Consider the following 23,013-nt stretch of genomic DNA (forward strand, 5'->3'; position numbering starts at 1 on the left):
GATTTAAATGGCTAGGAAAAGAAGACGGCAAGTCGACGTCGGTTCATTTATCACTCGTCGTACAATAGCTCAGCAAGCCAATCTAATCAATATATTGTTCTCAAGAAAGATCGATACACTTTTATTGCGCTATTCGCTATTGGAGGGTTAAAATGGGATATACAGATGAGAATGGACATTTTTTGATTTTAAAATATTTGACTTGAATGACGTGGAATATCCAAATAACTGAGATTAAATTCACGACTGCAATAACGATCAAAATGTAAAGAATTCTAGTCAAAAGTGAATGAAATACGTTACGGTACCGTGAAATGTGGAACGAAAACTACGTAATAAAATGTATGTAGCAGTATTTCTGGCATTTCGAAACTTTGACACCCCTTTGGATCCGATCGGAATGAAAATTATGTTCCAACAAAATGCCTGACATTGAAAAAGTTTGATTGAAAATTTTTCTAGAAATCGTATAAAAGTCTATGAATATCGTGTAATAATAAATAGAAATGATAAAAAGTGTATTAATCAAGTTTGAATAAAGTTTCCATAATGCCTGCTTTAATACAAAGTGAAAATGGAATTTGATTCATACCATAGCAGCCGACGTAGAGAAAACATTTAATCAGCGCTTTTTTTCCATCACTATAAAGGTGCCTGAATAACTCGGCAATAAGACGTCGATTATTAGCGTGACAGTTTTGCCACCCTATGAGATGACAGTATTCAATATTCGAACATTCGATTCGCAATTTCTCAGTTCGCCTAATTTGTTAATAAAAGCCTTGTATTTGAGTTGTATATGGCTGACACGCTTGCTTCTGGAAATCGTTAACGGGTCAAACTTGTTAATAAAGTTACTATCATGAAATTTTCTCATTTTAGAGTATTCACAATCAGCATTAGTTCGTGGTAATTAAAATTTTTAGTATACATTACACAAAACGAAGGCTTTTATAAGACATTATTTATTGAAAACAGTGAGCGTAGTGTGCGATTCTGAATTTTTGAGCAAACAAAATGGTGTTCATTTGCTCAGACATTCCGATCAATGCATGGTGCTAATTCTTGCTATAGCTCTGTGAAATGTATGATTATAAAAACGAAAGGCTAATTCGGATACTTTGAGATGAGAAGAGTTGCAGACGACGTAGGAAGTAATCCATAAGATGCAGGAAAAGCGTTAGGAACGAGGTTTTCTAGCTTGAACGAGCTCATCAAGCTTCTTAAACATGTACACACGAAGCTTTCAAGGTCGGCCGTTTGTCAAGCTGCGCCGTGTCGCAGCTTAATAGCGCGAAGGGCACTGAGAACGAAAGAGCGCCTCTAAGAGACAAAGAGATGAAGATGAGCGTTGTCGTCGCAGTCTGTACTTCCAAGTCAACAAGCGAGCTTGCAACTGAGAATTTAATAATTGCTGAAATTTCTAAATAGCTTTTGTTGAAGCAGAACTATTGAGATACTTTCTGAATTGTTTAAAAGGTGAGCGTCTTTTTAATTTAATGTTTTTCTTTTTTCGTTCTAAATATTAACAAACATTTACTTTAATTGTTTTCTAAAACAACTGTGCAAACAGCAACGCATTGCTTACGATAAATGAAGATGTCTTTTTTTAAAAATCCTAGAAATACGTTATTCTTCTTTTTCGGAAAAAAACGTTGAAAAGCGTCTTATGGAAGAAATTCCCTGCTTTGCCAATTTACCTGGCACAATAAATAAATCTTGCACTAGTTTTTTGAAAAAAAGTTCCATTTATTCTCATTCAACTGAGATGAACTTACTTTAATTTCCATCCCAAGTACTATTATCCATTTTTAAACATAAGCTCCAAAATCCAGAAAATTTAAATTTAGCACTTTGCCAGTAACGAGTCAACGGATTTATTATGATCGTGATAAGACAGACGTATACCTCTCGCAAATACGCCATTAACTTTACGGCTTTGTAGTTTGAAAAGCTTTCCAGATGTGATTGTCAAATTTTTCAGTGAATATAACCTAAATTGTTGATGTAATATTGTGTAATATAGGTTTTCTCGCGTATTTCGGAATACCTCGTCGAATAATATTTTATCAAGACTGCATGAATTTTAATTACAACCTAATCAGTCAACTACTATCAAGATTACTTTGAAATTGAGAAAGAAACACTGAATGTAATCATTCAGCGATCGCACTGATTAGTAATTGAACGCGATATGGCAAGCAGCAAGCGACTATATATAACGGAAAATTGTATATTGTGTATAAATGTATTGTTCATCACGAGCAAACAACGCAGACAGTAGGCAAATGATTGCGCGCTGGGCAATAAATCCCAGAGGTTTGGATGACAAAACTCGCGAGTGCGAACATAATGGAGGAATATTAGCAACGCGAGGTTGCTTGTTGGCCCGAGAGCGATTACACGTATTCCGATGCTCGCTAGTATCGATTAGGCATTAATCAGCTTCAGTTTCTCTCTCTCTCTCTCTCTCTCTCTCTCTCTCTCTTCCTCTTTTTCATCGGTGTTCACGCAGGCTTATGACGATTCTGTTTTACAGTAGTCGAGGAAACTAGTGCCCTTATTAGATTGTGTTATATCTAGATCCCATTTGCATAATTGACGTTTTGTACGCGCTCTCCGATTATGCGTACCATAAAGGCTCTGTTTGCAGTATTGAATGCGTTATCTTGGTGGCTCTTTGAAGCAGCTTCGCGTACGTGCATATGCGATACTTTGTCTATTCTGCTGGTTTCAGTGTTTACGTTGAGCGTGATAAAGGTTTTTGTCTTAATCGACACTGTGCTTTTTTATGACGTCTTTCCACTGAGCAAGTAGTAAAAGCTCGATATAGTCAGCCGCTGTTGTGAAACTTTATAACGTTATATTGTAGGATATATTCAGCTGTAATATTTGTTTCTAATGATAATTTTGAATGTAATTTTGAATGAGTAAATCTTACAATCATGCTGGATGTGTTGGAGTCTAATGGTATGCTTTTTAATTAATCAGCAGCCAGTGTATGAGTAATTAATCCACACGAAGCGAAAATGAAATACGTTCAGGGTCACGTCGTATGAGGTATATCAGCTGGAATTAATCAATCTAAAATGAAAAATTGCACTAGTTTCGCTCTTGATGCATTTGCTAACCAATGACGTATCGATTTGCCTTTCGCTAATGAAAAACTGTTGCATGTGTGTGTACATCAATACGTTCAATAAATTGATGTTGCTGAAAATATGCCTTGGCATTGATTGAATTAAAAAAATTTTACTATCGCAGTGCAATATACAGATTGGAACGAAGGAGCTTTAATTACATTACTATGTCAAAAATTTCATGAGATCTTTTTATTTTGCATTAGCCGAATACTCTAATCTGTCGACTGAGATATAGAGGCGTGAGAGAAAAAAAGATTCCTCGAATTCTCAGAATACTACACCAAACCCAGCGATCACATTCCATGATGATGATCAAAAAAAGTTTGCAAGCCTCCCCTTACAGATGAGAGAGACAGATATTTCAATGTATCTACTTTATTGAGTCAACTCTCAATTTCACGCAGCGCAGAAAAAATCCTGATCTAGCTTGATACGGCGTATCATTTTAAAAGTAAATAGGTGAGGACAGTAATAAACTTAATCTTTCCACATTATCATCGTTATTTTGAAAATATATCGAAATGAAGAAGGTAAACTGCTGCACGTCACATTTTATTTTCATAGCTCACTGCGTTGTCAGTCATTCGATTTTCATTTTTCATCTTCTGCATTTACATAGAAATTTTATTACTGTCGCGAAGTTCACTTTTCTGCAAGAGCGACTAATTATTTTTCTCATTTTTTCTCTTAGTGCGACACTAAAAGTACACTGCAATTACGAAAGCGTTCAATTGAGGCTAATAAAATGAAATTGTGAGTGAGTGAAACTCGAACGTAATTTTGTCTTGAAAGGTTATAATTGAGAAGTTGCTCTATTCCAATACCCGTGCGAAAAAGAAATTGAATAGCTCTATCCTCTCGTATCATCGATCGTTTGCTAAATTACGCCTCTCTTCCTCTGCAATTCGTTTCTCTCTCCGGGTGATTACAGAAACGCTCCAATTGGCCATTTATTTCATTTTTCATTTTTGTCTACAATTAAAGTTTGACCATTAATTCAATTCAATCTCTATGTCAGTTTATGACGATGCTGATGATGATGACAATGATGACAATGAAGAAAAGTAACACAATCATTGTGATGAGTGACGCCGGTTTAGCATGATTGATTGCCGAAACATGTCATGAATAAACATCATTAAATTATAAATACTAATTATGTATTCACTGATTTACATAATCAAACGTTCCATCATAATTCAGTTGATATTTAGGAAACAGGTGAATGAATTCTCAATGTAAAGATGAAATAACAGTGATTACACGACGAAATTATCGGTTAAAGTTTGCTAATTTCGAGATCAATAAATTTCATATTTAAAAAATATTCATTAAATTCAAACTTAGTATCGTAGAATAATGTTAAAGGAATAATAACTGTCAATTTCAGTTGCGCATCCAACGTCAAATTCATTTCATTTGAAGAAATTTTTCAAATATCATGCATCTGTTACGTAAGGAGAATACGATCGCAAGATAGATGGCGAACACTAATAGTTGAACAGAAGCAAAGAAATCTCGCAACGTAATCTACATCAGATTAAGCATGGGCGCGTTCCTCAGACCAGACTTAATGGCTAGAGCGTTAGCCAAGCCATTATCTTGCTGTACGAAACTGGGGAAACAGCCATAAATTAAAACCTCTCTCACTCTAGCTCTCGCTAAACTCTAACTAGTGGCACCATACCAAGTAAAAAGCACCCGGCGAGTATAAACAAAAAAATAAAGGAGATAAAGGAGGGAGAGAGAGAAAGTCCATCGCCCATTGTCGAGTCCCTCGTAAATCGCACAAGCTCGCGAGCAAACTCTATAGCTGGCAATGGGATTATTATATAATATATAGACCTCACACGCAGCTGAGGAGGGGAGAAAGACGAAGACGAATTAAGATTGTGCAATAGAGTGGGCAGGTCATCTCGTCTGTCGAAGAAAGTACGTAAGCCAATTCGTGCTTCTCAATAATTGAGATTAGGTTATTTCCAGAATGGGGGTATCACTAATTATTAATTCATTAGTGTGACGTGTGTTTTTTGCCTGCACTACTGATTGATATCGACGAAACAAATCAATGACTCTAAACGATCGAATGATGTGTGTACATATGTCTCAAACAAGCTATCTCGAATGTGTACACGCATGGATTAATTGTTCATGGTTATAATGAAATTGCAAACCAATCAATTGAATGGAAGCAGTAGCGTGACATAGCAATTTAACATGACATAACAAAGCTAGAGTATCAAGCGAACGCAAATCCGCATGCCTTAATAAGATAGATAACATAATATCATTAATTCACATGCGAGAATTGATGTAAATCTCAGCAGCGCTTATTGAGTTTTCGAAACATATGTTAAACGTACCGTGGTAACTCACGCAACAGTCCACGAATTAGCGTACATAAACATTTACAGTAATGTAGAGCATTACGGTAGAAAAAAAAAAGAAAATATCTTTCGGCGGGCAAGTAAGAGAATCAAACAGCTGAGCTAAAGCTCGCAGAAAGTTTCGTTGGACGAGATGAGACCTTTAGCGTAGGATCCGATAGCTAAAACCGAGCGTACCCGTACGAGCCTAAAGCTTCCGCTATTATTTCGGCGGGAGGCTCATCATCGTACACCGCTATAATTAACTGAGGCTGCGCTATATAATACCGATAGGAAGAGACGCTGCTGTATTTTTGAAAAAGGATCTCCCGTTCGCCTTGTGTAAATAACAATGCGTCTTTAGAAAAATTTCTTGGATGCGTTCTGAGGATTGCGTGCATTGTGAATAAACTATGCATTTACTTTTCCTCTTGTATTCTCTATCTGAAAAATGTGAAAAGTTTTCGGACCAAGACTACAAACAAATAGAAATTAGTTTTCTTCAGTCCCGAAACCAAAGCAAACAGCTTCTCTATCATTAATTACCGCTGATGAAGAAATTGAAGCAGCGAGCATGAAATCAACGCTTTTATTGAGATAATCAAGCGCAAAGTAAACTTGAACTGCCGTAGCCAGATTGTTCGCAACAACCGAGAAGAAAGAAAGAAACAAATAGAGGAATAGTAGCAAACATAGACTGCGAGCCTGCGGATCTCTTTCCGAGGAAATTTAATTGCCTCGGATCCCCGGGCAAACAGTGTAAGCCAGTGATTAAGTTCGCTTGGGTGTATCTATCCTTATTAAGTCCCTTGCGCGAAGATGCACACGCTAAAGCCATTGTTGCTGCGTTGTATACCTGAACTACAAGCGGGATGTGCACAGAGAAAAATTATTTATTCCAAAATTTCGCGTAAAAGTATAAGAAGCGAAAAGAGGCTGTAGCCAGTCATCGTGCCGCGAACGATCCACTCACATAGTGGAGTTGCGAGCAATCAAGCGACGTAACCGCGTCGCCTAATGAGCGTGTCGCAGTAACAAAAGACCATAGGCAGGTAGCAGTGAGCGGTTGCCGATCGTGAAATCAATTACGCCGCCCGCGCGTGGTCTTTCGTTATCTCCTCGAGCCAACGGCACGTGCATTAAATCGCCACTTTGATTTACTCTCTCGGTACTATAGTAGGTCGAGGACGCATACTAGCGAATTACATATCAAGCGATGTGGTGACTAATCATTGAAACTACCATGATCGTTGACGCGCAATTACGAGGGAGGTGGGCTTATTCAACTGTCGGAATCAAAGTTGCTTCAATGCTCTGCGATTTTCTAATAGATAGGAAGGAAGAAACATGTTTTACGGTTATCACTTCGTTATCTTTCGCTGCTTACCCACCATTGTGCTAGCTTGGCAGTCTCCAAAATGTGATTCTTATTAACGATGCAGCAAGCGCAAAACGTATAAAACTTTAATCGGGATAAACGGAAAAATTGAATTTTTCTCTTGTCAATTTGCTCAAGCAGTTATTAACGCTGATTTTACTTCGCATTAAACGTTTAAATGCCCCGCAACGAATTTTCGCTGTATGGCGAGGTTGAGCATTTCAACACGGAAAATATGACCCACGTACGGTGCGGGCCGACCACAACGTATTAAATGACATGAACGAAGATTAGTATCCGATAATTTCACGAATGTCAGCTAAATTTATAGGGAATATAATCGTTTGGATAAACGCATATGTATTTCGTGTGGCTACATTATTTTAGCAAGTCATGCCTTTAAATACTGAAGCAAGGCTTCATTTTTTAATGAAATATTTAAACGTATTTCAGTCACTCGAATGCAACTCGCATAATTGCTAAAATCTTCAGATTGTGTTTATTGTTTATAGAGTTTCATAGTGACGTTCGCACGCCTATAGGTATAAAAGAAAACATGACAACTCGGGAGCTGGCGTTTTAATTCGAAAATTTGACGAGGAAAAAGAGAAAACAGCACTCGCGAAGCGCGCGCCCGCGTCGCTTGCAGTCTAAAAGTAAAGCTCTCAGGCGCGAGCGAGCGCGCGTGTCTGTCGCGTTTTTCGTAAAATCTATTGTGCAAGCTCGACGTCGTGTGCAGCGCGCACGGCAGACTTGCCCGGCACAAAAAGTACACGCATCCACGCTTTTTCGGCGAATACGCTCCATTACGCTCGCACTGATTCTAGAAGCTGAAAGCCTACTTTTAAAAAGATGCCGCCTTAGAACACTTACGTTCAACTGGGACGTTAGCTTGAGCACGTTCGACTAGCGCACCGAGAAAAACCCGACGACGTTAACTTACTCTTGCAGAAACAATTTTTGAAGCTTATCGCCATGAAAAAATAATTACGATTTACGAAAATAAATAACATGTGAGAGATTCTTTATTCGCTAAAGTTTATGAGACGCAAATATTCTCAAATGTAATATGAGGTTATCTAGAGTAATTATTAACCAATTTTTCAAACATCAATCTTCAACCTCACTGGTGCATAAAAATGAACCACGACCAAATAACTAGTTTTAAATCGTAGCAAAGGCGTGCTATTACCATTCCGGAAATGCGATTTCATAGGAACAAAACTTTAATCATCTTATCGTTATACATTGAGTTTCATAAAATATCTCTGGCAGTCTGATTAAACTTGAGCTCTCCGGGTCTGTAGCCGTGTGCTCTATAAGAATCGCGCACAAGTGTCAGTCCTCGCGAGAGATGAAATTATTGACTATTCGATTGATTTTCATTAATATTTACGAGCGTTCATCTATTTCATGATTCTCTGATAGATCACATCCCTAGCTTTAATATCGATGACAATTGACAAGGCAATTTGAAAAATTCGAATGTTTTGAAAATCAATTGTAAAAAAACCGCCTGAATGCGAAGAGAAAATATTTATGAAGAAACTCACCTTTACGGGGCACTCGAGATAAGAAAGTTAGAGAGTTGTATAATCGGATTTCTTAAGTGCTGACCAACGGCATTTTACCGCGTCAATAACTCGCCAAATGGTACTCATTTTGAAACTTTGTCCAAGCTAAACGAGTAGACATTACTATTATTTATCCAACCGATGATCTGAAACAATTATGAAGTTCGCTGTATTCATTGATGGTGGTGGCTGTTTTATTTTATTTAATATTTGTATAAAAATTGGAATAAAAAATAAAAGAAGGTTCTCTTTGCTTGTGGCTACAGCTGTTAGAGATTTGTTGAGAGAAAAATGTGTGTTCAAAATAATAAAAATCATTATTGCAGTCGAAGGCAAATTGAAAATTTCGTAAGAAGACATAAAACTTTCAAATTATAAAAATACTAAACTGAACAAACGCATGCAGAGGTAAAAAGAGAACGTAGAAGGCTCACAACCAAGAGATGATATGTTCGTATAGCGTATGTATGCGCTATATACAGGATGCACGCAGAGTAATTGGTAGTTCCGTGTTATAGCTAAAAGTGTCATCGATATACGCGTGATACAGAGAAACTCCGGCCTGAAAGCTGATTCGAATCGATGCCGTGGAAAATATTCCAATGGCGCCCTTCACCACGCTTGGTGTAACTTTTTTTTTTCTTCGTAGCAATGGGTATTGAATGGCGGAAAAAACATTGCATACGCATTACTGCAATTTCTTTTTATGATGCTATAAATCGAACGTACTACACGTTTCTTATATCGCTTACGTGAGTAATGCAGTGGAGATTGAAATGTCTTGCTCGCGCATGTTTGACAAGGAAACAGAATGAAAATATTTCTGAAAAGGAAGTATTTAGATTGAAACGTTTCTTTCGAAATAAATATCTGCGAATCCAAAAGTAGACAAATTGTTATTCGTAAGTCCTTCTGTACGTACTTAAATAAAATTGAATGATTTCAATTGGAGTGCAAGCAAGTCTTTTTGAAGATTCGATTAAACAAAAAATACGTGAGTCACAGAAGTGATATGTGCACAATCCGAAAATAGATATTAAAAACATCACATGAGCCAAAGATCGAAAGGAGCTACCATCTCTACAAGGTCCTTATAAATGCTTGACAAATCTCGAAATTACTAAATGATAATAGAATTTCCCCGAGTTAGGAGATACATCTTATATTCAATATTCACTTTAAACGCCTACGTCATTTTTACTGCTGCTGGTAGACCCTCTTATCGACTTGTGTCTTTTCTTCTTCTGAATCCATAAATACGTGGTTATTCGTAGGGGCGCCGCGTCACATGAAAATTGTGTCTGCACGCCCACACATTTCGCGTAGAACCCGAAAACTACCCTCCTATTGATGGTTGCTATTGCTCGTTGATTGATTAAGAAGTTCATAAGTCATTTGTCGAGAGAGATTTTCTACTCTTTCCGAAAATTTGATTTTCTTTTGCCATCAAGGAATTTTTGAGATTATTAATGGCATCGAAAAAATGATTGGCTTGGCTGAAAAATTCAGATCAGAGCTTATCGGTATAATTCTCATGCGATTTAACTTTTCCAAAGTCAATTCGAGTGATCTATATCTCTTATAATCACCGTCTAGAGTAAAATATTATTAATTTATAATTGCTTTTCAAATAGCGACATTATCATCCGGCAACAAACCATTATCAAACGACTGTTTTGTTCGTGCGGAAATCAATGCTCGTGTACGCAAGCTTTTAGTCTTTCCCGTGCAACAATGTCCAATACGAAAATGCCAACTGCTACTAATGCGGTTTTGAACAGAGATTACACTCAACCCAAAATCTACCAAATGAGACATCTGCGTATGACATTTTTCACAGTTCACTGCAAACGTTATATTTCGCTTTTAAAACTAATAAATACGCGTGTAACGTATTTAATGCTGTGGCTACAAAATGTGGTTGTCAAGCTCAAGTTTAATGGAATTATCCAAGTGACGGTTTCGTGGGCGAACTTTGCTCGCCTATTCACAAGATCGATAGGGATTTCCAACAAAAAGTATAGTATTAGTTCAATAGTTCAATGATATATTGATTGGAGGAAAAAAATCCAATTTATTTTAGAATTGAGAAGTTTGAATGAATAATTTATTCAAGTTATAAATCAGTTTATTATATAGTACCAAAGATATAATAAATGTAAAGATCAATAAAGAAAGATTTATAAAAATAAAAGTAAAATAGAGGTAATTTTTTCTTTAACGATAACGCTGTGAAAAAAGTTCGAGGTAAACTATTAATTGAGTGTGTGCTAAACAAAATAGCTATAAGTATTAATTTCGGTTTGTATACGAGTACATAGTACTTCGGACATAGCGGCAACTTTGTGCCAGCGGAAACAATTGCCTGATACTAGATCGATACAATTTGTTCGATATAGCAAACCATTTCAACTGAGATTACACTACAATTGTTGAAAGTACAATGAAAATCAAACCCTGCTGTAGAACCACCAATGAAGCCAATATATATCGAAACAAAGAACCTTAAGAAAGAAGAATTGCAAACAACTAGTGAAGGATCGGAATCAAAGGCAATCGCCCGAGAATCAATTTGTATACTTCACTGATTCTAGATTTCTCCGGTTGCTGAGTCAAAGTATCGATAGAATGGAAACAAAACTCAATGGATTTTCGGAGGATAGTTAACATATTTTTTAATACCTACAATGTATTTAATTTTCTACGTTTTCGAATATTTAAAAATAAAATTTATTGTTGAAATAATTTAGTTTGAAAAATCATGAATAAGTTCGATATCATCTCACGTAGTGCCTTAGCAACAACGGTACGTGATTGTGAGAGCAACAATATACGCCGTAATCAAGATAATAGTAAAATTGCAAATAACTAAATGTTCGAATATATAAGGATAATGGTTGATCGAGGGAGAATTTGGTTGCATTGTCAGCTAACTAAACTGGCACCACAACTACTAGATCACCTTGCTTCTCGCTTGCGCGCACGCATCGATAGTTACACGTATATACATATCCCATTTGGCGTTGCGAACACTCTCTCTCCCTCTAGCAGTTGGTGCACAGCAAAACTAGGAAATCGATCGCGAGCTATATATATGCGGCTCGTTCTCTGCGTACCAGCGATTACTCGATTAATTATTTAACCAAGCAGCGCGACGAATTTCGATGTCATTGTTTTAAATGTCACCTCAAGGCTACATCGACTCTCTCTCTCTCTTTCTCCCTATCTCTTGATTCATTATTAGCTAATTCAATTTTCTAATTAATAATCACCTCCGTTTCGTGTTCGCTGACGGCAATATATGTCAATTGTGTTTCCGGATCTTCTCCGTCTGACATTTCACGCTGCGGAACTTGTTTGAAATTTCGAATGTTTTTCAAAATAGCTACGAAACGCGTTTAGCTTTTTATTATTTTTACCTTTGAAGATTTTTGCCGACAGTCAAAAGACTACGCTCATACCCGCTCCAGTTTAATAAAGGGATTTTATTTTAAAATAGTTCTTCGAGCAAAAGTGAAATCTGTGTAAAAAATAAAGGAGGATGATAATGCGCGCAGCATCGTAAAACTACCACACTGAAACTTAAAATGCTAAAACTAAAGGAAAATACAAATGTAAGAAAGGCAGATGTGAGAGAAAAAGTCGGTATTACAGCGTAATGGCGAATCAAATAAAACGCAGGCGACGAACCTTTTTGCTTTTCGCGTTCTCTACCGAGGAATAAAAAAATATTTTCCCATGGCATGGGAAGAATGCAAAATGCGACGTTCTCTCATTTCAGTGGCTCACGCGTGCTATTTTCTCGCTAACTAATTCACGCCAGCGTTGGATGCTTCCATGCCTCTCTTACTTCCTCTTTGCAGCCGACAAAAATAAAGGTCTTTTCGTTTAACTATGCAAATCTCGAATGGAACGCGAAGAGAGCTAACGCGAAAAATAAAAATTAGTTTCGACGCGCACACGAAAGCTTCATTAACTACTATATTTCGCGCGTTTTATTATAAGAGTAATCTTGTGTGAATTTCCTTGGAATTTATTAATTGATTCCATCACCTAGAATTGAGGATTTCCACTTCATATTCGCAATCAGTGGTCTAGAAAACTTTCTGACAGACGCTCGCGAATAATCGCAAAAAGGATATAGGTATTATGTATGTACGTCGTCGCACGAATAATTAACGAATGGCGTTCGCTGTTTTGATTACATTCGTGAAATGATGTAAATATTCATGCGGATTATGGAGGTGATTCGACATGAAATTAGTTTTATTTGAATATTGCAATTATTCTCGCAATCATTTGAGATCGTTTAATTACACTTTTACTCGTATATAAATCATATTTAAATTTCTGGTAAAAATATCTTACATAACACGAACAAATATCCAGCTAGGCGTTGATTAACAGAAAATTTTTCCAGAAATAAAAGATATTAAACCTGAGAAATTCATCTAGTATAATTCGTCATAAAATTTACATCATACTCGAAAGCATAAAGATTCCTCTAGGCGTTATGCAAATCGAAAACAAGATCCAAGATTAAAAAGGGAAAAGGGTATGTGCGTACGCGCAGTGAAAAAAGGATAGCCTCGTAAACAAGCCGTCAACGCTCGAGTCGATAATTAATTGTCGACGAGCGGAGAGAGAGAGAGAGAGAGAGAGAGAGAGAGAGAGAGAGAGAGAGAGAGAGAGAGAGAGAACGTATCTCGTTAATCATCGCAATGATAGTTGCGCAGACCAACTGCTCATTTGTACGGTTGATGACACTGAATTTAATTGACGATTTTCAGTGACGACCTCCCCTTTCACAACATCCTGTCATTTGCGTTTGTTCGACATTATATCTAATCGACCGAAGCTATCACCTACGGTAATGTCCCTCGGATTGTGTGAATGAAATATTTAATCATATGTACGTCTTTAATACATAAAATGGGAGGAGAAAAATCGATGAAACGGATGCCTTTTTGTACGACGGGTCATTTTTTCTTTACCTTCTCGTTCTCGACTTATTTTCGTTTTCTCGTGAATACACAAATATTTAATGATGTAGCTGAACGTTTTTTTAAAACGTGAGAAATTGTTAAAATGATTTGTTATTCAAAACATATACGTACGTATAAAACATTATTTTCTATTTTATAATACCACGTTCTTTTATAAATCAATTCATTCAAAATGTCTGAAATATCTATCAATCCGTACCTGCACTTACTCACATAAATCAAATTGATGTTTGTCTATTTGCAATCGTAATCTTATCACTTGATATCACCTTCGTTTGATTTCACAAACAAATGTTATGCGATTAATAATCAATTCGATCACCACCGTGTTACAATGAAGCGATAATTGAAATCATCGCTTACGCATAACTGGAAATTTTCTGAAATTCCTGAAATATAGTGACTTGTGGAGTTTAGTCCCAGGAGAACGACAAAGTCATGGTTGAGCTCTTTGCCCTCCCCTGTCTCTCTTTCACTCTCTCACTTCACCTTCTAAATATGAATGCGTAAACAGCCGTTAAATAGTACCGTTGACGCACCGTAATAGCCTAGACTAAAATCCGTTCTACAATTTTTCTTTCCTTTTCATTACGTGTTAATGGATTAGAATGAAAAAATGTTTTTTCATCCTCTACAGGAAGTGTACTTCATGAAAAAAGAGCATGTGTACGGAGAATTAGTTTTCAAACCTTACGTTTTCCGTGCATTAAATGCAGATAGAAGCAAAGCGGAGATGCAGAGAGAGAGAGAGAGAGAGAGAGAGAGAAGCGATAGAAAGAGATAGTCAGACAAACATAGAGTGGTATGCTTTTGTGATGTCGGTCCGGCATTGTTTTTCCTCCTCGCGAATTCAGCGAGTTCCGGTGCAAATTGAATTCGCCGCCGTATCCAACACTGAAAGCTCACGACTCTTGCCCTCGTTTTTTGGACCACGTCCAAACGGAATAATCATTCGTGGACCTTACTCTCTCTTCTCTTTTGTACCATTTTAAAAAACACTGGGTATTCCACTCGCGCGCACGATGCCATGCGCTATTGTGTTCTTATTCGAACAAATTTAATGTATGTAAAAGGGAGTATTTTTTAATACAAAAAAAATTACTGCAAAATTTGTGAATTCTCTTTGAAGATGAGAAGCATTAATCATAGCTGAATTGACTATAATTTTTAGGTGGTGTTTGAATATTGAGAACTTTGAGATCGAACTATAAATTCAATTCTTCCTTTAATAAAATTTAAATGTGAAACAATATAACTCGACTCATATTTCAAGTCTATTAGTGTATAACATAACCTCGACCTATACGGTGTACTTCTAAAACCTATCTAAGCCAATCAAATCACTTGTTCCGTTAAGTAATCCAATTAATAAAATGTTTACCATGAACTAGAGTAAATAATTTATAGTATATTTTTAATTATCTATTTTATACAATTGTTTTTCTTGATAGTATTTTCGTCAGTGTAAAGGTTTCGCCTGATTCGTGACTTTGATACAAATTTCAATGTAAAAGAACCGCTCCATTTTGACGTGACTTTGTATGTTAATAAAGTCATAATTTTATAGATCGTGTAAAAAACGAGAAAGGCTGAAAACAATAAAGCATTTTCACGCGTACACTCACACACTCTCGAGAGATATTGTTGAAAATTCAATTAGTGTACTCTCGATAACAGCCGAAGAGATTGCAGACCTTGTGGGCAATCAATGAAATATCGCTTTTCAATTACGAGCCGCGAGGGAGCAGTCACTGAAAATTGCAAACCTTAGTCGATTGCGTGTGCGTGTGTGTGAGTGTGTGTATACATACGCACACTAACGTGAGCTATTAATAATGCCACCTCTCTCGAACGGCCTGAAATATTCATCTGTCGGCCCGGCATCGAGTTGACCGCTATACTTAACGAAAGAGGCTCGTTTTCGCGCGTCGCTTGACAACGAACAAAAAATAAACAGAGAGCGAGTCATCCCCTTTCTCTCTCGGATATCGGCTAGATTCATCAGCGGCCTATCATCCTTCCGACACTACTCTTTCTCTACTACAAGCTTGCCTTCTCACTACCTCTTTTCTTGTTTTTTCGCAACTTTTTTTTCTGCCGGGCCAAGATTACTGGTATTGTGACTTGCAGACCCTAACAAGTTGTTGAAGTAAGTGAGAATCGGGTAAGAAGTTTCGTGTCAGAACTCCTGTACATGTTTCATCCATAAAATATCCGAAGAATCATTCCGCTTTAATTCTTGCTAGTTCGCTAAAAATAATTGCCGAATTCAATCACTTGAAAGAAAGACAGACGAAAATACTTAAAAAATCACCGTTTAACAACCTACTTTTACGAAATCTTCCGGGCTTGAAAGCGCTGCCTTTAATCTAAGATTCATACGGTGATGTTTCAAGCAAGATCAAAAGCCAGCCAAGTTTCTCATCGCCGTCATGATTCTACTTCCTCCTCATTTTTTTCACCGCATTCACAATGCGGACAAAATTCCACGAGCTCTTTCGAACTTGAAAGCGGCGACACGCCACAAGCGAGACGGGCGAGGAGAAAATCCTTGCTTAACTCTAAAGATCAATACGATAGGAATATCTACTGCTCGTTACCCAATTTACAGGCAACACGCGCGAATATTTGCACTTCATCCGCTAAATATCTCGAAACCGAAAAGATCAGGAGTTTCGGAAGCTTTGGCAGCAGCTGGGAGCGAGTGACGATGTTGTCTGATTGAAAGACGAATTTCTTTATGTACTTTTACGAATTATTAAACCTTTAGTGCTTTGAGTCGTGGTAAATTATCAATACTTTTACTAACTCTGCACCTGAAAAACGATCCATTAAGCGAGTTTTGTTGAAAAAGCGAGGGCAGATTCAATGGAGTAACAACGAATAAAAGATAATTTTATTGTGGATATAAACTGACACAGTAAGCAAAGATGTTGGCTATCATAAAAGTGGCAATTTGAGGCGTAACACGAGTACTATTTCTGTTTTGAATGCCTTTTCACCTACACACTAAGAGCAATAAAAAAGTCAAGATTTTCTTGTTTAACTGACGCAATAAAAAAAGAGCTCGCTGCTCTTGAATCGCAGATGCACTTAACCACGTGAGTTTTGCGCTCTGTTCGAGCAAGCGCGAAAAATTGACGAGTTATATACCGAACTAACGTAGTGGGCAAGAAGTAGTGAGGACATTCATTGCGGTCGCGAGTCGAGGACTTTTACGAGGTTCCGGAGTTCCCTACGATCTTTGCATTTACATTTGCCGTATATTGTGGGGGGGGGGGGGGTGAGAAAGGAATCGAATTGCTTTAAATTGAAGCGATTTTGGGATGAGTTTAATGCGGCCAACTTTCACGATTGGGACGATCAGGGCTTTTCACTTTTTAACGGTTGCTACGGTTTAGCTCTGTCATAAAATAAAGTTTGTGCGCTTGAAGTACGCGTTTCCTTGTCGAATGTGAGCGTCTTCAATAGTCGATCGGTCAAATAACAGTAATCAGAAATTATTTTCGCTGTTAGTTATTTTACTTAAATTTCGATATCTTATTGTCTTAATCATTTCATTTAAATAAATTAGTTTCTGGGGCGTAAAGCCACCGTGAAAGCTTGAAAACGTAAAACTACGTAAAACTGAGCGAACTCGCTATTCACAGAAAAGTTTTAGAAAAAAGTTTTACAATGCAAGCTAAAATATAATTGTGGAGACAAACGATACATCTTCGGTTGCGCGCTTCTTAACAAAATCAACTGGTTGAAAACCTCGTCTTATTTTCTCAACTTTACAGTCTGAGAACGGAAAGAGCACAACTCAACATTTGACTGAGAATAAGTACACCGAAACAAAAACTAGTTGCTCGCACGTCAAGTAATGCACCATGTGTCTATGATGTGGATAATCAGCGCGGCACCGGAAAGGCTTGACACTCTTTTCGACAAGAAAAAAAACAAAAGTGCAGAAGGATATAGAAGAGAGGAAAAAAGGGAAGGGCCGATTCGAGTCGCAGCCGATAAAACTGCGAACTTCCACGCCTCTTATCTCGGCTTCTCTCTTATTGTCTCTCGTTCTCGTAAAAGTTGCCGCTCTAAACTTCGAGACGAACGCGCCGCTCAATGAAACAAGCTAACTGATGGCGACGCTATATAAGTTTGGCCCCTCTCTTTCTCTCCCGCCTTTTTTACAGGCCAGCGGGGCGCCGCGATTTGTCTTGACTTCGGGAGAAATAAACGGTCTTCGGAATTTTTTTCCTTTTCTTTTTACTCCCAGCACTAAGAGAATTGAGTTTGAAACAAAAAAAGAGTAATGAGTAAAATGAGAGGAATTTATGAAAAATTCAATTTACGCCCGAACAAAAAACTTTTTTGATCGACAACTTTTATGATGAATGAATTTTAGCCAAGAACTTATAACGTCTGATAATGTGACAAGCAGACCCTCGGATACATCGATTAAACTGAAAGTTTGCAAACTGTTTTGTAGTATTCAAAAACTTATCGTCTTATTTACGTACATACCCCCGGGAATATCCAGCTGAACTTGTATAATTCTCAATTTGTACGAGAAAATATTTTTGAGAACATCGAGTATGTGGAAGTAAAAAGTTACCAACATAATGACGGTTCTCCGGAATGTTTTTTTGTAAACTAAAAAAAACTTTTGCAAGGATCATACGCATTCAACCCACAGCTAGTCTTGCTTGTCACAAATCAGTTTTGCAGAAATTTTATATTCAAATCTCGAGTTTATTCGGACAGGTTTACTGTTTCTTTGCGAGTGCGCACAACGTATATTCGTACTTTTCAAGGCTACGAGAACGCGCTGTTTCGGTTTGACTTCGATTTTTATTCCATGTAAACTTTCCCTTAGCAAGAAAAGTATACCAATTCGTGAATCGAACATGCTCGGGATTTCTTTGGAAAATTCTAATGTAACGCAAACAATGCAACCAAAGATTTTTCTAAAAGAGTAATCAGCTCTTTTGTAAGAATGTCAACTATCTGCAGCGAATTATCTTTGCAAGAGTAAGCGTACTACATATGCTCAGCGAACGTGGAAGTGATAGCGAATTTTCTCAAAAGCCGTATAATTAGAGAAGGAAACTTTGAATCATCAGTATGAGATTTGTGAGAGTAGGATATGGGTCTCGTATTAACACATTAACAAGCCCGAACACGTGGTCGTTTTATGCAGTGAGCGAGCAAGAGAAAGCGTGCAAGGATAGAAGCAATAGTTGGCAACAAAGTTGGCATCGGATAAGGTCTTGCGATAAATGCGCATAGAATTTCGCGCACTAGCAGGAGCCAGGCATTCGGCGCCTCACAGACGTTAATTAACTCCGGTTTATTGAGTTTCGGAAGGTCTCTCTCTCTGTCTCTCGTGTATTTGCAGACTTGACGAGAGGCCGTATCCTGTCGCCACGATAGTTAATTTAACCTTCAAAATTGCAGAGGCAAAATTATCTTCTCTAATAAGCTTCTCAAAATTGACAGGCGATTGTTTCGACTTATGCACCAGATTGGTGAATATCACACAGCCTGACGACGAAAAAAATAACTGAGCCGACACAAAAAACAAGCAGGTTGTGTGTGAAAGAAAAACTTCGGGCGCCCTTCAGCTCTTCAAAGGGAACCTGGTACGAAACGCTATTTATATCAAGTTCGCTAATAAAGTCGATACCTGCCTGTGCCAATCGATAAAGGCTCTGTATAAATAAGTTTCGCGTTAATGCTCACTTTATTGGTTAATTATACATACATGTGCTTTGATTATATACTCTATATAACAGTTTGTAGATGTAGAATTTTCACGAACTTCATACGCTCTTGAACAAGCGCTGTGTAAATCAAAAGCAACAACGTTGATTTTGATCGTGATCGCGATGACGACCGAATAATTTTGTATTATTACTCGAATGCTCTTTACTACCGAAAAACAAGATTCGTAAGATTTTCAATTCATATTGAACTTAATATTCTGTTCTCGAAACTCGAGGAACTTTCATCTTGCGAATGAAAGATGAACAAAACAACAAACTTTTCCTCTTGCTAAGTAAGCGAGAAAAGTGTCAAAGTTCAGAGAAAGAGCGCGTTTTAATATTCGTGCAAGTCGCGACTATACAATTGCTCAAGAGGGGTAAAAGCGTGTCGAGAAAAATTAGTATCCGTGATAAAGTATAATTAAATATTCATTTTTTTTTTTAAAGAAAATTACTTGGAAAGAAACTTTGAAAGTAAAAAAATCCCAAACCCAAGTGAATAACGAAGTAGTGAGCTTTGTTTACAAATGCCAAGGTTGCAGCTGCAAGCTCGCTTGCATTGAAAAGTTGTATCGCGTACAGTGACGAAGAAAACTGCACAGTTCATTGAAAGACTCCGGTCTCCCCCTGCTGGCCTACATTTTTCCCTGGCGGTGTTTAAGAAATCTAGTCTCGCGCGCGCATGTGTTATACTTTTAGAAGAAAGGAAAAAAAGTTTTGTGCGTGTACGCCATATTGACGCAACTTAATTGGATGAAAGAAAGGTGTAGAGTTGCTGGTAGCCACTGGCAGAAGTTGACGTATATACGTGTGGCTCTGACACTGAAGCGAGATACTGTTGCGGGCTTCCGTAATGTCTGTACGAGAGCGCGTGCGTTGATGAAAACCCGAGAGCGCTCTTTGAGAACTTCTTGACCGGATGAGCTATTACAAGGCGAAAGTTTAATCGAGGGAGAAATGTTCTTCTGCGTGGAAACAAGAAACAGCTGTTAGATTTATTTCCCTAAATGCCTCTCCGACACATCGACTCCATTACGCGTCGATTATTCTTGTTTTGCGGATAATTTTATTTCAACATCACGAGATAACGGCGTTTCATCTGCTAACGCTCTATTGGAAATGCTTTCTAAGCATCTATGAAAGCTTTTATTTGATCTCTAGAGTATCGTTTTCCATTGATAGCTAATTCCATTGATAGATCATTTAACCAATATTCCCATACATACAAACGTTAATATTTTTTTATCAATAGTATAACAAAAATTATTTCGTGCGAATAAGCAACGTGTTTTCTTTTATAGTAAATATCGATTTTGTGAGGATTCAAATGTGTAGCGCTGCTACTGCTTGTTACATATATGATTTCGTTATTCGCGCTGCATGCGCGTTCAGTAAATACAACATTCACGTGCGTACAGTGTCAAAAAGAAAACAATGCGTTCCGTTGCATTTTGAATGTGATTCGGAGCAGAAAATAAAGCTCAAAAATATATCGCTTTTCGCCTCTACATTTTCGCATTTACATTTTATTGCTTTTACAATTTCTAATAGATCGATATGCGTGTGTTCGTTGACTTATACGTTCGTAATGGCAGATTTCGATAAATTGTTTTCACTTTAGTCAATACATTAAAATAAAAGCACACATGGAAAACAAAGCAAAGATGTGAAATATATGAAAAACAAATGTGTTGAATTATCTATTTGGTATGTGAATGTGAGCGTGCACCAAACTAGATTATAGGAAATGTTATTTAACCGTTGCTGACTTACGCATTAACGGGTTAACATACCAACAGATCAATAATCCAAGTAATCGTTTCACGCATCATTTTTAAGCTTCTAACAAACAACGACACATTTACGAATTCCATAAAGAACGTCTTACTACTTTTTTTCCCTTTCGCGACACGGAACCAACAGCTTTTAGGCGATCGAAGCCTTCAATCAAGTTTGCTCGCTTATACGTGCGTTCGACTGTTCATTCCCGAAAATACAACCTGACTTCACTACTCTCGCAAGACGTCCTCCATCATCACCGATTGATCGAATTTGAATCATTCCATCAACGTATCGCAAATGTTTGCTATGATAATACAGTCATCTTAACAGTCACAGTCGTTTGCTCTCTAAACAATTTTCGTTGTTTGACTCAATGCGTTGCGATAACTTGGAAAAACGCACATATCGAAATGTGGCTTTTGTAAACATTATTCAGCTTTTCGTTTTTCGAGAATTAAAAATGAGCCGAAAAGTATAATGTCTCATTTTAAATATATCTTTAATGACTTAATGAATGCAAAATTAATTACTCTGATTCATTAAAATTGGTTACTCTTTATGAGACGGTTTTTGTTTTTTATCGTACAAAAATATCTTTTTAAAAAGCTGCAATCTCAAGTACTGTTAAAGAATAATTGGATGGTATAAATTAAAAATGCTTCCAGGCAATGTAAGAAATTATTAATAAAAAAATGAAGATTAATACTTCAAAAATGTACTAACTTTTACTTGTGCACTGACAATGGCTTTCAAAATCTCTTTCAAATTTTCCTGCTTCAAGTGTAACAAATATGGACATATGTGAAGTTGTTTTAGGAGCACAACTTTTAATTTCAACGTATGCTGAATCTAGCGACGTATGCTGAATCATGTACTGAAACATTATTCTACGTGATTCTCATTCAGTAATAACGGCAAATTACTTAGACAAGTAGAACTTTCGTAAGATAAGATATTAAAGTTTAATTTCTCCTTAATAAACTGATGTACGTATGCGTGCTTTTGTCCGAGCTAACATTTATTGAAAGCGAATGTCAGCAAGCTCAGCAAACAAGCGAAAGTATCCCTTATTGAAGAGCGAGCATTATTATTGTAACCGAGTAAGTCGCTTTCTCATTCGCATTGTTCGTTGCATTTTTGCACCGGGAAACTGTTGTTAGCGGAATTCCAAGTTACATGCTCAATTCATTTGCTTCTCAAAACTATCTCGACTGAAAGCTCTAATGACCGAAACAAGCAGCTCAAACAGTCACCGCAGGCATATGCAAAGAAAAGAATACAAACCCGTGAGAGGAAAGGAAATAATACAGCACTGAGATCCACCTGTTTACTGTAGCCTCGATATCAGATCGCAGTCAGGTTCTTTTTTCAATTAAACCACAAAGAAACGTTTTTTTTTTAAACTGATCAAAAGTAGCGTGCGTCACTCGAACACATTCGTAAAAAAGTGACCATTGTGGTGATTAAGCGATAGAAATGAACTCGTAAAAATGAGGACTGCTTTGTACGTATGTTTGTCCGGTTTAGAAAGCGATCTGGTCGCTGGTTTCCACGCGCGTGGACCTCGGCGCGAGCTTTCGTATCGAACTGAGAGAGAGAGAGAGAGAGAGAGAGAGGGAGAGAGAGAGAGAGCGCGCGCGCGTTTTCCTTTGCGTGCGCACGCTACTCGCCCTCGAAAGAAGAGAGAGAGAAGGGAGATTCTGGTGTAGCAGTAGCACAAACTCGCTCGTGCCTCCCGGGAGGGCAAGTGCTGTTACACTGTCCGCGACGAGAGCGAACGAGCTTGCGCGCTTTTGCTGCCGCCGCGCACACACTCAGATCCATCCGAGAATCTACGATGCGCCGCCGCGTGCCGCACGCGCATACTTACCCTCTCTCTCTCTCTCTCTCTCTCTCTCTCTCTCTCTCTCTCTCTCTCTCTCTCTCTTGATTTTTATTTAACCGGGGGCTGCGACCGCTTTAGCTTTTTTTTACTTTTTTACTCTTTTACTTTTAGATCGTAGTTTCTTTCGGA

At 37.6% G+C, this 23,013-nt stretch overlaps 1 protein-coding gene across 4 annotated transcripts in view; it reads right to left on the reverse strand.

Moving 5' to 3' along the window:
• LOC131664581 (guanylate cyclase D) overlaps nucleotides 1-22,558 on the reverse strand; it is a 115,062-nt gene extending 92,504 nt beyond the window's left edge. For 2 of the 4 annotated variants that reach the window (XM_058935790.1, XM_058935789.1), the window contains exons 1-2: nucleotides 22,284-22,558; nucleotides 8,441-8,607 (exon numbers count right to left, since the gene is read on the reverse strand). The gene's annotated coding sequence lies outside the window, so the exon portion shown is untranslated. The remainder of the gene's footprint in view (nucleotides 1-8,440; nucleotides 8,608-22,283) is intronic. The other 2 variants (XM_058935793.1, XM_058935792.1) reach the window with 1 other exon arrangement.
• Nucleotides 22,559-23,013: the final 455 nt, after the last annotated feature.

The sequence above is a fragment of the Phymastichus coffea genome, unplaced genomic scaffold, assembly GCF_024137745.1.
Source record: "Phymastichus coffea isolate CEN01 unplaced genomic scaffold, Cenicafe_Pcof_1.1 PCOF00044, whole genome shotgun sequence".
NCBI lineage: Eukaryota > Metazoa > Arthropoda > Insecta > Hymenoptera > Eulophidae > Phymastichus > Phymastichus coffea.